Source organism: Lissotriton vulgaris, chromosome 12 (genome assembly GCF_964263255.1).
Source record: "Lissotriton vulgaris chromosome 12, aLisVul1.2, whole genome shotgun sequence".
Lineage (NCBI taxonomy): Eukaryota > Metazoa > Chordata > Amphibia > Caudata > Salamandridae > Lissotriton > Lissotriton vulgaris.
The window spans coordinates 650,376,824-650,390,548 of NC_141700.1; positions in this window are offsets into that span (position 1 = coordinate 650,376,824).

Below are 13,725 nucleotides of genomic sequence, written 5' to 3' on the forward strand. Positions count from 1 at the left end.
GTACCGGCTCATTTAAAGCACTGAGTAGCAGAAAATAACTGAAGTGACACAGAGCTTTAAACTACATTCAGGTTTAATGCTTATATATCTATATGCATATCAATATATGTCTCTGTAATTGTTTTAAATTATTCAATTATTAAACATATTTATTATGTATTCCCTTGTTGACTTTTTCATTATGTCTTGAAGATGGCTGCCAGATCCTGCGTACAAATTTCATGATATGCTGATTCCTTTCTCCCCTACCACAAATATACTCAATAGTATTGGTAAGAACAAAGCTCTATAGACATTAAGCTGATTAACTGGAAAACAGTACCAAGGGCTCCATATATGACGCTTGTTTTCGCTAAGAGAAAATTGTGTTTCTTTGCTGAGTTTCCTATTTTTCAGGACAGGGCTTGAAGTTGGCAGGAGGTGTCATCTCCTACCAGCTCAGTTTGTAATTTGCCCCTTGCTTGTGCATACTGTGATTTAATCAGCTTCGCCGTGCCCTCCTTTTAGGTCTGTTGTTAGTCAAGACCTTTTAATTTTAATATAATTTTATGTAATATACTGGCTTTAAACAAGCCCTCTCTTCATTTATTGGTCGGTTATTGTGTCCTTGACATATTCTTCTGCTAACTTTACAACATAGCCTAGGGCAATGGATTAGCCCTCTTCAGTCATTGGCTAACTTCACGGTGAATGACGGCATTCTGGCCTATCACATGCAACACATCCATACACAAAGTAGTTTCTTTCAGTGCAATGGACTGCTATGCCAATGGGTGCTTTTTAAGGATAAACAAATATTTCTGCTTCCAGCTCCTCCTTTTTCAGATTGATAGGCCAGACAGCTTTCCAAAAATAACGTTTTGCAAAACCCATGACAAAACAAAGCAAGCAATGGCAAAGCCAAGGAGTGGTATCCAAGACCAGACTCTGCAATTGGGTATGTGAATGCTTATTTGCACTGTGCCTCTGCTTACAGGGCGGAGTCCGTTGAGGGGCAGTTGAACTAAACTCCGATTAGAAATATGTTTGCCATTCTCAGGGGCTGAAGACTGTCCTGAGTATGAAACCGAGGTGCTGAGTTTATCCATACAGCATTCTGCACTTTTTTTAATGTGCTTGGCAGAAACCTGCAGAGGCTGACACGGGCAACATTTTCTCTGTCTTTGTGTACTTTCAGTCTGCGATCCAAGTAAAACAGAATTACTCGTATTTCCTCCAGCTTAAGAAAAACAAAGCTTGTAAGTATTTATCAAACAAAACCACCATTCCCTAATGTAAAACTGGTTTTTACACTATTTCTGAATCACCCAGTCATGAAACATCCAAACAAACTGAGGGAGTGGAAGAAATGTGCTTTGCATTATCCCCTTTCTTTGGGTTTCCCTGGAGATGTGAGGGGTTGAGCAAGTGCATTTAGAGCACTGATAGGCATGTCACTGGTCAGAAACGACCACACCTTGCTGGAGGATACACAGACAGACAGAAAAAAAGTGGCCCCCATTAGTGAACCGCAAAATGCAGCAGTTTTTAACTTGGAAAAACACGCTGTATAGAAGTTTTGCAAGGTATTCTAGACTGCATACATTTGAGCTTGTTGAAGGCAATGTTTATTTTAATATCTCAGAAATCAATAGTAAAAGCAGGCCCGGATACTGTAAAAAGGGCCCACAAACAGCCCAAAAAATGGCCCACACACCGATCTGTCAGACCAGCCCATTGGGCACTGCTGATTGCCTTATAGACTAGTACAACCCTGGCCACCTTCCCATCATTGCCCTCCAGAAGCCCATGTATGTCTACTGCTCTGTTGAGAATTCACCAAAAGAGAACACTTCAAGTGTAGCGGTGTGGGGTGTGCGACAGGCATGTTTTTAGTGTGTGCGCGCATCAGCATACATGCTTTTCAATGTTATGGCTATGTGTGTTTGCGTTTGTGTGTGTTGTATACGCCAGTATTTATACTTATGTATTTGTCTCTGTATCAGTAAGGTTGTGGGAGTGTGTGATGTGTATCAAATATCTGTGAAAGCATGGCATAGGACTGAGAGGGACGGGACCCAGTTTCCTGAGATGGACATATTTTCTGTATTCTATCTTCTCAATCTCCCAATCTGTCAATGTTCCTTAGTCCCTGATTCACATCCACATATCACATGTGTGCTGACATATTTGTAACTTTATTCGCCCCTTCTCCCGAAAGGATGACAAACTCACACAAACAACCACTTTCCCCAGTTATTCGAGGACTGAGTTGGAATAGTGTTTGTATGTATGTGTATGATATTTATATATCCATGAACTTAGCCAAAGGCCGCGGAGCACTGTACATGGTCAACGAGAAGCATAAAGTCAACAAGTAATGGGAGAGGAACAAGGATTGCATTTGGTCAATGCTCTGTGATGTCATGTTTTTTAAGGAGGTGACTCTTCAATTCTTTCCTAAATTAGAGCATCTTTGAACCGGTCTTGATGGTTACAGGGATGTTGTTCCCGATCATGGGAGCCAAGTTGGAAAAGACCTGCTGTCTTTTCTTTTCTTTTCTTATTTTTTTACATTTCAAAGTCTGTTCACTTTGTAGTCTGTAGTCTGTGGGTTTCGTGGCTGTGGGTGTAATTAACTTGTCTGCATGATACGTGGGAGAGCTGATAGGGATGGATTTGTAAGTGATGGAGCTGGTTTTGAAGATGGTGCAGATTCACAAGGGGAGCCATTAGAACTTCATAAGGAGGGGGGTGATCCTATTCCTTCCAATTTGGAGTCTTGGAGGCCATGGAGCAGGGCATGCTCAATCAATCAGTCAATCAGGTGACTTGCAAAGCATGTCTACTCACCCTAAGGGTCTCAAGGAACTGAGGAGGGTGAGGGGAAACAGCTGATCTGTTGAAATCGCTGTGATTCAGTCAAAGAGCCAGGTCTTAAGGAACTTCCAGAATTGAGGCAGTGACGGAGATTGCCTGAGGTGGAGAAGCAGGGTGTTCCAGGTCTTTGCTGCAAGATAGGAGAAGGATCTTCTCCGGCCATGGATCGTATGGTAGCCAGGGCCAGTTGGGTGGAGCAGAGGTCTCTGGTAGGTGGGTGAAATGTGAGGCAGTGGCTAAGGTACGCAGGTCATGTAGACCTTTGTAGGCGTGTGTGAGGAGCTTGAAGGGGATTTTTTTGTCAACTGGGAGCCAGAGGTCTCTCAGGTGGCTGGTGATGTGTCTGCAGCAGGAGATGTTGAGGATGAGTCTGGCGGAGGCGTTCTGAATGTTCTGCAATTTCTTGAAGAGTTTTTGGGAGATGCCAGCTTAGAGTGCATTGCATAGTCGATTCTGCTGCGGATGAGTGCGTTGGTGGCTCCATCCAGATGCAGGAGCATGAGGCCCTGAACTACAGTTCAGAAGTTGCTTTCACCTAGAAACAACTTCATTTTCATAAGAAGAGAGATTTGGTACCAGGCCTTCTTTGTTTTTTGCTATTGTGTTTCTTGCAGGTGAGGGCACTGTCCAGGGTGATTGCAAGTGACTTGGCATTAGGCGAAAGTTGTAGTTCAACTTTAATGTCATTAAGACCCATTTGTATTGTTTTCTGTTTGTTTTTCTTGGTAGAGGTGTGGCGCAGCAGTCAAGTTGACTGACTCCGGACCAAGGGGTTCACTGTTCGATCCCCAGCACTGGCGGCAGGTTAGCCCAGCACTATGTGACTCTGGGCAATAGCTCGCTTATTCTTCCCGAGGGCTCCCAGCACTGGGACACCTCTACAGAGGTAGCTGTGCACTTTAGAAATGCTGGTATTTTCATTTCAAATAACAGGAATTCTGACATAAACTTTAATATTCAAGGGTATTTCTAAGTTTCTCCTCTTACTTCGTAAGTGGGGAAGCTTAGATAATTACAACATTGTAACACAAGTTTAGACATGGAAGCCATAGTTTCCTTACTGTGTCAGTGGTTCATTGTCACTAAATCGTCCTTTCCTATTGCGTATTCAGCATACAGGAGCATCTCTTGAGCATGAAGGCCAGTGGGTAAACAGAATCCTTCTTTCATCTGCTTGTATGTGAGGGAGCCTGGGAATTTTCTCTCATTCACACAGGAAGACTCGTACTTGGAGAGAGACACAAATATTACCAATGTGGAAGACAAACAACAGCATTGGCAATGGGTGAAACAGAGGCAAACAAGAAGATCGGAACAAGGAGGCCATCACCATGAAAATGGAACAAGGAGGCATTTATTTTATTTATTTAGTGTGTTTTGTATAGCGCACAGCTACCCCAACGGGGTGTCCCGGCGCTTCTGTGTGTATACTGGGTCTCACTGATCGGGAATTTAGCAGAAGAGGAATGTTTTCAGTGCCTTACGAAAAGACAACTCCTCCTGAATCAACCTAATAGAGTTAGGGAGTTTATTCCATTGATAGGAGGCACAAATCTGAAAGGTTTTTCCCCCAGAACATGCTTTTTTGAATCTGGGGGTACACAGCAGATTTTTTGAGCTGGATCGGAGGTGTCTAGCATTGCTGTAAGGGCAGAGACAGGAAGAAAGATATGCAGAGCCCTTTCCCTTGATTGCAGAATGTGCCAAGGTGAGTGCTTTGAATTCTGCCCTTTTTTGAACTGGCAACCAGTGAAGCCTTCGTCGATGTGGAGAGATGTGCTCTCGAAGAGGGATGCCGCAGACCAGCCAGACTGCAGCATTCTGGACTGTCTGTAGCCGATGGCAAAGGCCAGAAGCAAGTCCAAGGTACAGACTGTTGGCATAATCCAAATGGGAGGTTATTAATGCCTGGACAATGGTTTTCCTGGTATTACTAGGAAGGAAATTAATAAATTTTTTAATCATCCTAATTTTAGATAGGCATGCAGCAGTCACCGTCTGGACTTGGTTTTGGAAAAGGAGAGGCTAGAATCCCATCTAACCTCAGATTTCTTACTGAGTCAAGGGGGGAGGATTGGTGAAAGAAGAGGTCCTCGGTTTTTCCCAGCGTTTAATCGAAGGAAGTTATTATCCATCCAGCGTGCAATGTTGCGGAGACAATCTTTTAATGGGTCAAATGTGATCTGGGTAGGGGTGTCATAGGAAAATAAGAGCTGAATATCATCAGCATTCGAGGTAGCCTTGATTCCTGACTGAGAAATAAGCTCATCAAAGGGGGGAAAATAAACATTAAACTAAAGGGGGCTCAATGAGGAGCCTTGTGGGACTCCCCATTTTAACGGACGACTTTCGGAGGTGTAGGGGGGGTAAACACCGCCTGTGTCCGGTTGGATAGAAACGAGGACAGCCAGTCCAAGGCTTTGCCTTGGATGCCTTTAGCCTGGAGGCAGTTAAGTAGGACGGGGTGAGAGATGGTGTCGAATGCTGCCGACAAATCAAGCAGCACCAACACCGCTCTCGAACTCCCGTCCAGCTTCCAACGCACGGAATCAGCCATCTCTATTAGGGCTGACTCTGTGCTATGACCTTGTCTAAACCCGTGTTGTGAATCGAGGAATAGGCCATGGGTTTCAAAGAAGCCCGCTAGTTGCTGGTGCACTAGCTTTTCAAGAACCTTAGCTGGAGCGGGCAGTAAGGAAATGGGCCTATAGTTGGCTGGTTCATCTGGGTCTGCATTGACTTTTTTGAGGATAGGAACTAATTGGGCATGTTTCCATGCCTCCGGAAATGTGCCTGTCTTAAGGGAGTCGTTCCAAATGCAGTTGAGTGTGAGGTTTAGAAGAGGGTCCAGTGCTTTGTATTGTTTGGCCGGCCAAGGGTCAATTGGCGAACCTGATCTGCATTTTAATAGTTCTGCTAGAGAATGTTATAAGGTGATCCCCTCAAAGTCTGAGAAAACGGGAGCAGATTCTCAGTGATCTACGGGTTTATCGTCAGTATTGGGACTGCTGTTACAGGGGAAGGAGTCATAGAGGCAATTTTTTCCTCGAAATAGTCAGAGAGGCGAGTGCAAAGGGATTGTGATACCGGGGATTGGAGTTTGAGGGCCATAGGATTAGTGAAAGTTCTAACTGTGTTGAGGATTTCCCTAGTGCATGGTGCCTGGACTCTGACTTGGGAACATGAAGGCCCAGATACAGCCATCTGAACATAGAAATGTTAAAACTGAGCCTGAATGAAGAGGTTGATACTAAATGAAGAGAGAAAACTCACTGACATTGGGCCAGGGAGACTCTACATTGGAACAATGAGACAAACTATGCTATTGCCACTATGAGACACTGACAGACACGGATACTGGTGAGATAGGTTTTTTGGCATATTGAAAAAGATGGAGGCACAGTCGTCAACACAGTGAAAATGATCCAACATATCTAATATATGGTGACTGAGACACTGGGACACAGAACGAGAGACTATGGGGCACATGCATCAATGAAAATTGCATTCGCAAAGGGTGTGAATCGCTAAATTCGACCGTTTGTGAATGCAATTTCATTATTTGGATGCATCACAATTTTTGTATTGTTCGCAATTTAAGAAATCGCAAAATTGCAATTTCTTAAATTGCGATTGCATTTAAGGAATCTCAAATTGAGATTCCTTAAATGCAATGCATGAAACTTTAAAAAATAGCGAATTCGCACTTAGGGGGATCAAATTACCATGAGGTTGAACCTCATGGTAATTTGCGAAAACTTTGAAAAATGCACTTTTGTGCATTTTTCAAAGTTTCATGTTGTGCACACACATGCCCTTAGGGCATGTGTGTGCACAACATATGTGCACAGATTAATTTCAGGGGTGCAACAGGGTGTCCTTTGGACACCCCTGCACTCTTGAAATCGCATTCTCAATTTGCAATTCGCAAATTGCGAATCGCAAATTGAGAATGTGTTCCCATTCATTCCTATGGGCCTCTAGGCCCATAGGAATGAATGGGGAGCTATTCCTTAATTGTGATCCGCAATTTGCGAGTCGCAATTAAGGAATTTTAAGAAATTGCAATTTATTTAGCAATTTCTTCATGCATAGCCATTTGCGATTCCATATTAGCGATTCCTTATTTTTCGCTAATAAGGAATCGCAAATGGCCATGTTGATGCATGTGGGCCTTTGAAACTGTAATAGAGTAACTTTTAAAGTAGGACTGGGAGACTCAGACAGGGAGCCATGTTGCTCAGGCTGTTAGAGAAGGTGGTCCTTCTAATCTAAAGTGCATCCTGTAATACAGTGAGAACACAGGTTATGAACCTGCCATACACTATCAAATATTAACAGCAAAGGTCTCCTATGCACTTTTATTTCATAAAATTTGAAAAATATCATCAAATGTTATTTATATAACTTTCTTAATGTCTGCTTCTATGAAACAACCCAGACCACACTCCTGCCACTATTCTCTCTTACTCAAGAGTCAAGACTCATCATCTTGTTCTCAAAGAGATTATTTATTCCCTTTATACGCACATTCAGAAACTTAAACTCACCCATTTTAGGTCTAAATATCAAATAGTAACATCAATGTAATAACATTTCTCAACCTCTGATTTTGATTAATGAGGCTTTTTCAAAACTAAATAGTCAATGTGACATTTTAGCTTCTTAGTAGCATACTTTTCAACCCTTCATCAGGACAATTGTTATCATAGAACAATGGTTTAAATTGCATAATCAAACTGTTCAAACAGATCAGATGAAAAACAATCCCTTTGATGTATTTTTAGGGACAATTTATTGTTGAAATATTGGTGGGGTTTACAAAAGTTGTTGATGTTGTACTGTACAATAGATATTGTGTAACAGAGCAAGCTGAAAATATAGCATTGTGTCGAGCGTTCAAGAGGAACTTTACTCCAGAATTGTGCACATTTTATGCTGAGGGCTCGGCCTGCCCATTTAGTTTAGCTACCTGCTAAATTTAATAAAAGTAATTTATTGTGAAAAAAGGAAGAGAGATATTTTTGGACATTTGTCATATACTGTGCACGCAGGATGATGTGTTTGGGAACAGGTAGCCTATGAAGTTGACGTAGATGGTCTGACACAGGATGGAACTTTTTCAAGGTGAGCACACATCTAGTCAAATTCTTCTGGATTTTTTGAAGTTATTTGATACTCTTTATGAAAAGGAATTGAAATGGAAGTGTTGTTGTCACTGAACGGAACAAGTGATCACAAGCCTCTTGGTGGCCAGTGGTCCAACAAATATAACAGCTCTGAGTATGTGTTGTCAAACTCTGCAGAGCACCTGAAGGTTCTATTCTATGTGACTATTATCTGTGATGCAATGAGTCTACACAAGCATTTGTGCAGATGCCATGGTTTGCTATATGATTGCCTGTTGTGTTGTAGACCATTATGTTGTATATAGTTTTCTTTTGCTCATTGCCCTACGCCAGATTCTGCTCTTAATTGATTAGATTTTCATACTGCCATCTCTGACCAGACTGGGTACCTCCAACAAAGGCCTACAGTTGCCGTGTTAGGCAGGGCATTGGAACAAAGCTGGGGCAGGGGACTGTAATGGCCTTGAGTGACAACACACACAGTGGACATATAAAGAATGTGGTCCATTTTTTGTACAAACTGCAAATGTTGAGAACTGATCAAGCCACATAAGATTCTGATAAACAGAGTAATGTTATTAAGAAAATTCTTTAATTCCATGCAAGACAAATGGACCTAAACACACATTAAGAGACAGAAAAAAAAACATACAAGAAGCTAGCATCTGAGAACCTCGTCAAGCTTTCCACCGGAACATGCACGGTGAGTGTCTGGTGGCAGAGCATAGAGACACAGGCCAGAACGTCAACTTTGCCCCCAGATTAACCCTCGCTTACAACCATGAATAAAATCACGACTACTGTAATTCAGTGAAAAAGGCAGATTTCTTAATCAGGGATTCTGGTCCTTAATATCTGCCATAAGCCATGCAAAGAACTGTTAAGCTCGACATACTTCTGCCACTGTTTAGTTACCACATAGAAGATGAAACCCAGTATTGTACTGGTACCATCATCCAGGTGAAAAAAAAATCAACCATACACAGCTCTCAAGTCCAGCCTTGCTCTTCTACCCTTTTATTGCACAGGCCACTGCTCCCACATTTACATCTTTATCCCAGTGGATCATTGGAACCAAGGAGAGTGACTATTAAAAAGAAAGTCAACTGGGACATTTCAATAAACAATGCCCAATTCACAAAATTGTGTGGTGACTAGGTGTGCAGGCTGACCACTTATGCTATACTGGGTATTTCCCATCTTTGAGTTACATTTCAATTGAACAATCGCCCAGACCACATATTCTGAGGCTTCACAAAGGGCTGACTATGACCTGAATGCAGTAAAGGCACAAAGGCCATGCCTCCTTGGTGATACATACATTTACCAGCGGCGAATGGAACTCTGACAAGAACACAGTCTGGGGCAAACAGACCAAACTGCTCTCCATTGTGATGTCCCTGGAAGCCCTGCTTCATAAGTTGAGCTCCAATTGCATATAATAGAATGGTGTGATGAGATAGCTCCATCAGGGGGAGAAGGATCACTTGTCCTGCGTAACCGGGGTATGCAGGTCGAGTATCTGTGTGTCCCAAGTAAAAAACCCTAATGAACGTGTAAAAAAAGTCAAAATGATCGGTATATCTTGATTCTCCACTATTTAAACACGTGTGTGCATAATCATAGGGTTAGTGTGATATGCATCCTCCACCCGGAGGTTCTTACCCATGGTTAAAAGCAGTAGTGATCAGTGATATGGACAGTGCAAAATTAAAATACCCGGACAGCCAGTTTTTTTATTTTATTCGGTCTGGATTCGGGTAGCCTGTAGGCTATTTGATAGAATGGTGCGTCTGGTGAATAGTTATGGATTCATAAGCACTCAAAATTGTTATTAAAAATGGTCCACATGTTTCTGCCCTGTGTAGCCTTGTCAGGTCAAGCGGGGTTTCTTCAGGACCAAGGTGAAAAAAGTGAGTGGTGTATGTGTTGATATAACAGAGATTTTCTTATTATAATCAAGGTGAAAAAACAAATAAAGCGACCTGTTTGTTCTTTATATCAAGAAGGTCTCATTGTACCTATAAAAAAGAAAACAATATAATAATTGTGTTAATGGGGGATGGGGAACAGGGGTTATAAGGAGGCACGCAAAGCAGTACATTACTGCCACATTGAACACATTTTACGAAATGTTCATTCGTTGCAACTGGAAAATGGCAATACTTTATAAACCTCACAATTCATGGCAGTTTGCGCTCTCTCATCTCTGTACAGCGCTATCATTACGATGTCTGGCATATTCAGAATGAAACAGAATGTTTTGAGTGAAGCCACTTGACACGTACTTTTTGTGAGTTTATGTCACACTTCTACGTGCAATCCGGAGGTCAAGGGTGCCTACTGTGAGGATAGACACCTGTTTGTTTTAAAAAAGGAAGGTCAATACTTTACGTTTTTTGTAGCAGTCGGGAGTCTCCGCGTCTCAATACCTGGTCTGCATCGGTTTGTGCGAGCGGCATGAGGCAAGACGACCTAATGAAGCAGAAATGATTACACGGCAAGATTGCTGCCATTAAGGAAGAAAGGAACTAAATCAGCTGGAATAAGGCATCATCTACATTACAAAGGATTGAGAAGCACGTCTTCCCGTTTTTAAATATCAGGAGGTCTCTTCAAAAAAGCTATACCATGAAATGTTCGCCTCCCCTCTACAACTGAAGATAAGGAAGTTTCCCGGAGTGAGGTACTCATTATATAACTCAGGGGTTTTGTCTTCCCATGGAATTGATTATGAAGATAAGCTTAAACTTATTTATATAAGAACCCAGATAGTTCAGGCTACCATCTGAATTCAAGGTACCCTGCACACACTTACGGAAAAGAGAGTAGATACTATTTCTTGACTGGTCCTGAGGAAGGTGGTTTTAACCCACCGAAACGCGCGTAGACCTGGCGTGGACAAGACACAAATTACATCTGTGTCACTAAAACCTTAGAATCAGCCTCTTTGTTGTGATTGGAATAAATGTGGAAAATGTATGAATGTGGTAGTGTGACTGTTGGTTGATGTGTGGATGGCAGGGTTGTACTGTTTTTGCTTTATATCAAGGATTGAAATTCTAATAACACTGTGACAATCAAGGCACTTTGCACTTTGTTTTTAATTGAACTGAATTTAAAATGATATTTATGAACTTGACGCATATACAAGAAATGATTCAAAAAAAGTAAACAAAAAATATATATCTTTTGATACACTCCAAAAAAAAAGAAAATAAACAAAATATAGAAAATGAAATTCTTGTTGTTGTCTCACCTATGCTATTAAGAAGGTAAATAAACTTGCTTGATGTAACTAGTTATGAAAGTAGGAACTGGCCGAGGGGGGATTTCTGTATGTTCATATTGGTTTTTTCTCTCTTTCCCCTGGTCATTAATCTAAATATAGAGAGGGTCCCATTTCTCATGTTACTGCCTACTGTGAGGATAGACACCTGTTTGTTTTAAAAAAGGAAGGTCAATACTTTACGTTTTTTGTAGCAGTCGGGAGTCTCCGCGTCTCAATACCTGCGGCTAAGTCGTTGCTGCACAATTTGTGCTGATGCTGCCTCTCTTTGCCCGGATATGCTCCGGTGCTTCCAGAGGTCATTTTTAAAAAGGAAATGGTATGATTATAATAAAAAGACTCGCCCTGATTGTCGCGAGTCTTTCTTTCAAAAAAGGAATTTTGTGTCTTTGTTTTTAAATCAATGTACGAAAAGCATTGTCATTATCTGAAATGTTTGGGATTATAGCGCACTGATAAAATGATGCATGGTCCCAATGATGTTGTTATATCTATGCAGGTGTCTCTCTCTGCTTATCGCTAGACGAGGCTCCTTAATTGTAGTGTTAGAATTTGTCATCGAGCCATAAATGAAACCTTCTCATTTTTGCTATTTTTTGGTCCCAGAGTGGGTATTGTAAATCTTGGTATTCAATAGGATCCATTGGGTGAACATTTTGATATTATTCAGAGAGGAGGAAATCGAAATTGATGTTCTCGTGTGTCATCTCTTCTTGTCACACAGAGCTCGGCCCTTCAGTTTAGGAGGGGTAATTTACTTGTTAAGACTTAGCCAGGGGATATTGTCACTGAGTCCCGCTAAGTCTGTCTTCAATCTGTGCACCCATCTCTGCTCTTTCTCAAATAAGATCTTTTCTGCATTGTGGTCCTTAATCAGGAGTGTTTCTAACACAATCCATTTTAGTTCATCTACTGTGTGTCCTGCCTCTAGATAGTGATTTGACATCTTTGTAGTGATTTTCTTGCATTTTACGTTGCTGCGGTGCAAATAGCAATATTTTTATTGCCGCGCATCACGGGATTTTAACGCTGAGATAACATGCTATTAGCAACGTTTATCTCAAAAGCGATAAAATTCCTGGCGATAGCGGTAAAATCCGTGAATATCACTGAGAATCAAGCGATATTTCAATGATTCTCGCTAACAGGGTCTTAGCCATTATATCCACCTCCCATTGGATATATTGGCTAAGAATTGGTCTGAGTAGGAGTTCGTTTTTGGAGATATTCGCACTGAGCACAAATATTTCCATCGCTACGGCCGTGTTGCTAATAGGCGATAGCGATGTTAGCGACAGCTTTCAGTCGCTAACAGGTTCGGTACGCCCATGTTGCATGTCATTAGAAATAAATTTTGCTGCCATGCAAAGTGGGCCCCAAACAGCTCGCTATCGCCTACAAGCTGTTGCTAACTGCTGGGGTGGCAGAGTGGGCTAAAGAACGGTGATGGATTAAACCCAGATCAGTTGACTGGGGGTGAGTGCTTGTATTGTCAACGCTCCGTCCATCATTTCCTTTGGTTTTTCTTTGTTCGCCATAAGTTGGCAGGGTATGCTCAGACGTGAGTCCCTTGCTCACTTTGCCACTGGATTCAAGCAAACCGGGCTGAAGATGGCTGAAATGCCAGAAACCGGTCCTCGGTAGCTTGTTTCCGGTCCAGGGAAGACATGGCTTGGCAGTTCGGGCTGGATTGTTCCCATGAGGCACAGGGTCAGACTGATTTGCATATGGCCATGTCTGAACTGGGGTGGCAGAGTGGGCTAAAGAACTGTGATGGATTAAACCCAGATCAGTTGACTGGGGGTGAGTGCTTGTATTGTCAACGCTCCGTCCATCATTTTCTTTGGCTTTTCTTTGTTCGCGATAAGTTGGCAGGGTATGCTCAGACGTGAGTCCCTTGCTCACTTTGCCACTGGATTCAAGCAAGCCTGGCTGAAGACGGCTGAAATGCCAGAAACCGGTCCTCAGTAGCTTGTTTCCGGTCCAGGGAAGACATGGCTTGTCAGTTCAGGCTGGACTGTTCCCATGAGGCACAGGGTCAGACTGATTTGCATATGGCCATGTCTGAACTGGGGTGGCAGAGTGGGCTAAAGAACGGTGATGGATTAAACCCAGATCAGGTGACTGGGGGTGAGTGCTTGTATTGTCAACGCTCCGTCCATCATTTCCTTCGGTTTTTCTTTGTTCCCCATAAGTTGGGAGGGTATGCTCAAACGTGAGTCCCTTGCTCACTTTGCCACTGGATTCAAGCAAGCCGGGCTGAAGACGGCTGAAATATCAGGAACCGGTCCTCGGTAGCTTGTTTCGGGTCCAGGGAAGACATGGCTTGGCAGTTCAGGCTGGACTGTTCCCATGAGGCACATGGTCAGACTGATTTGCATATGGCCATAACTGAACTGGGGTGGCAGAGTGGGCTAAAGAACGGTGATGGATTAAACCCAGATCAGG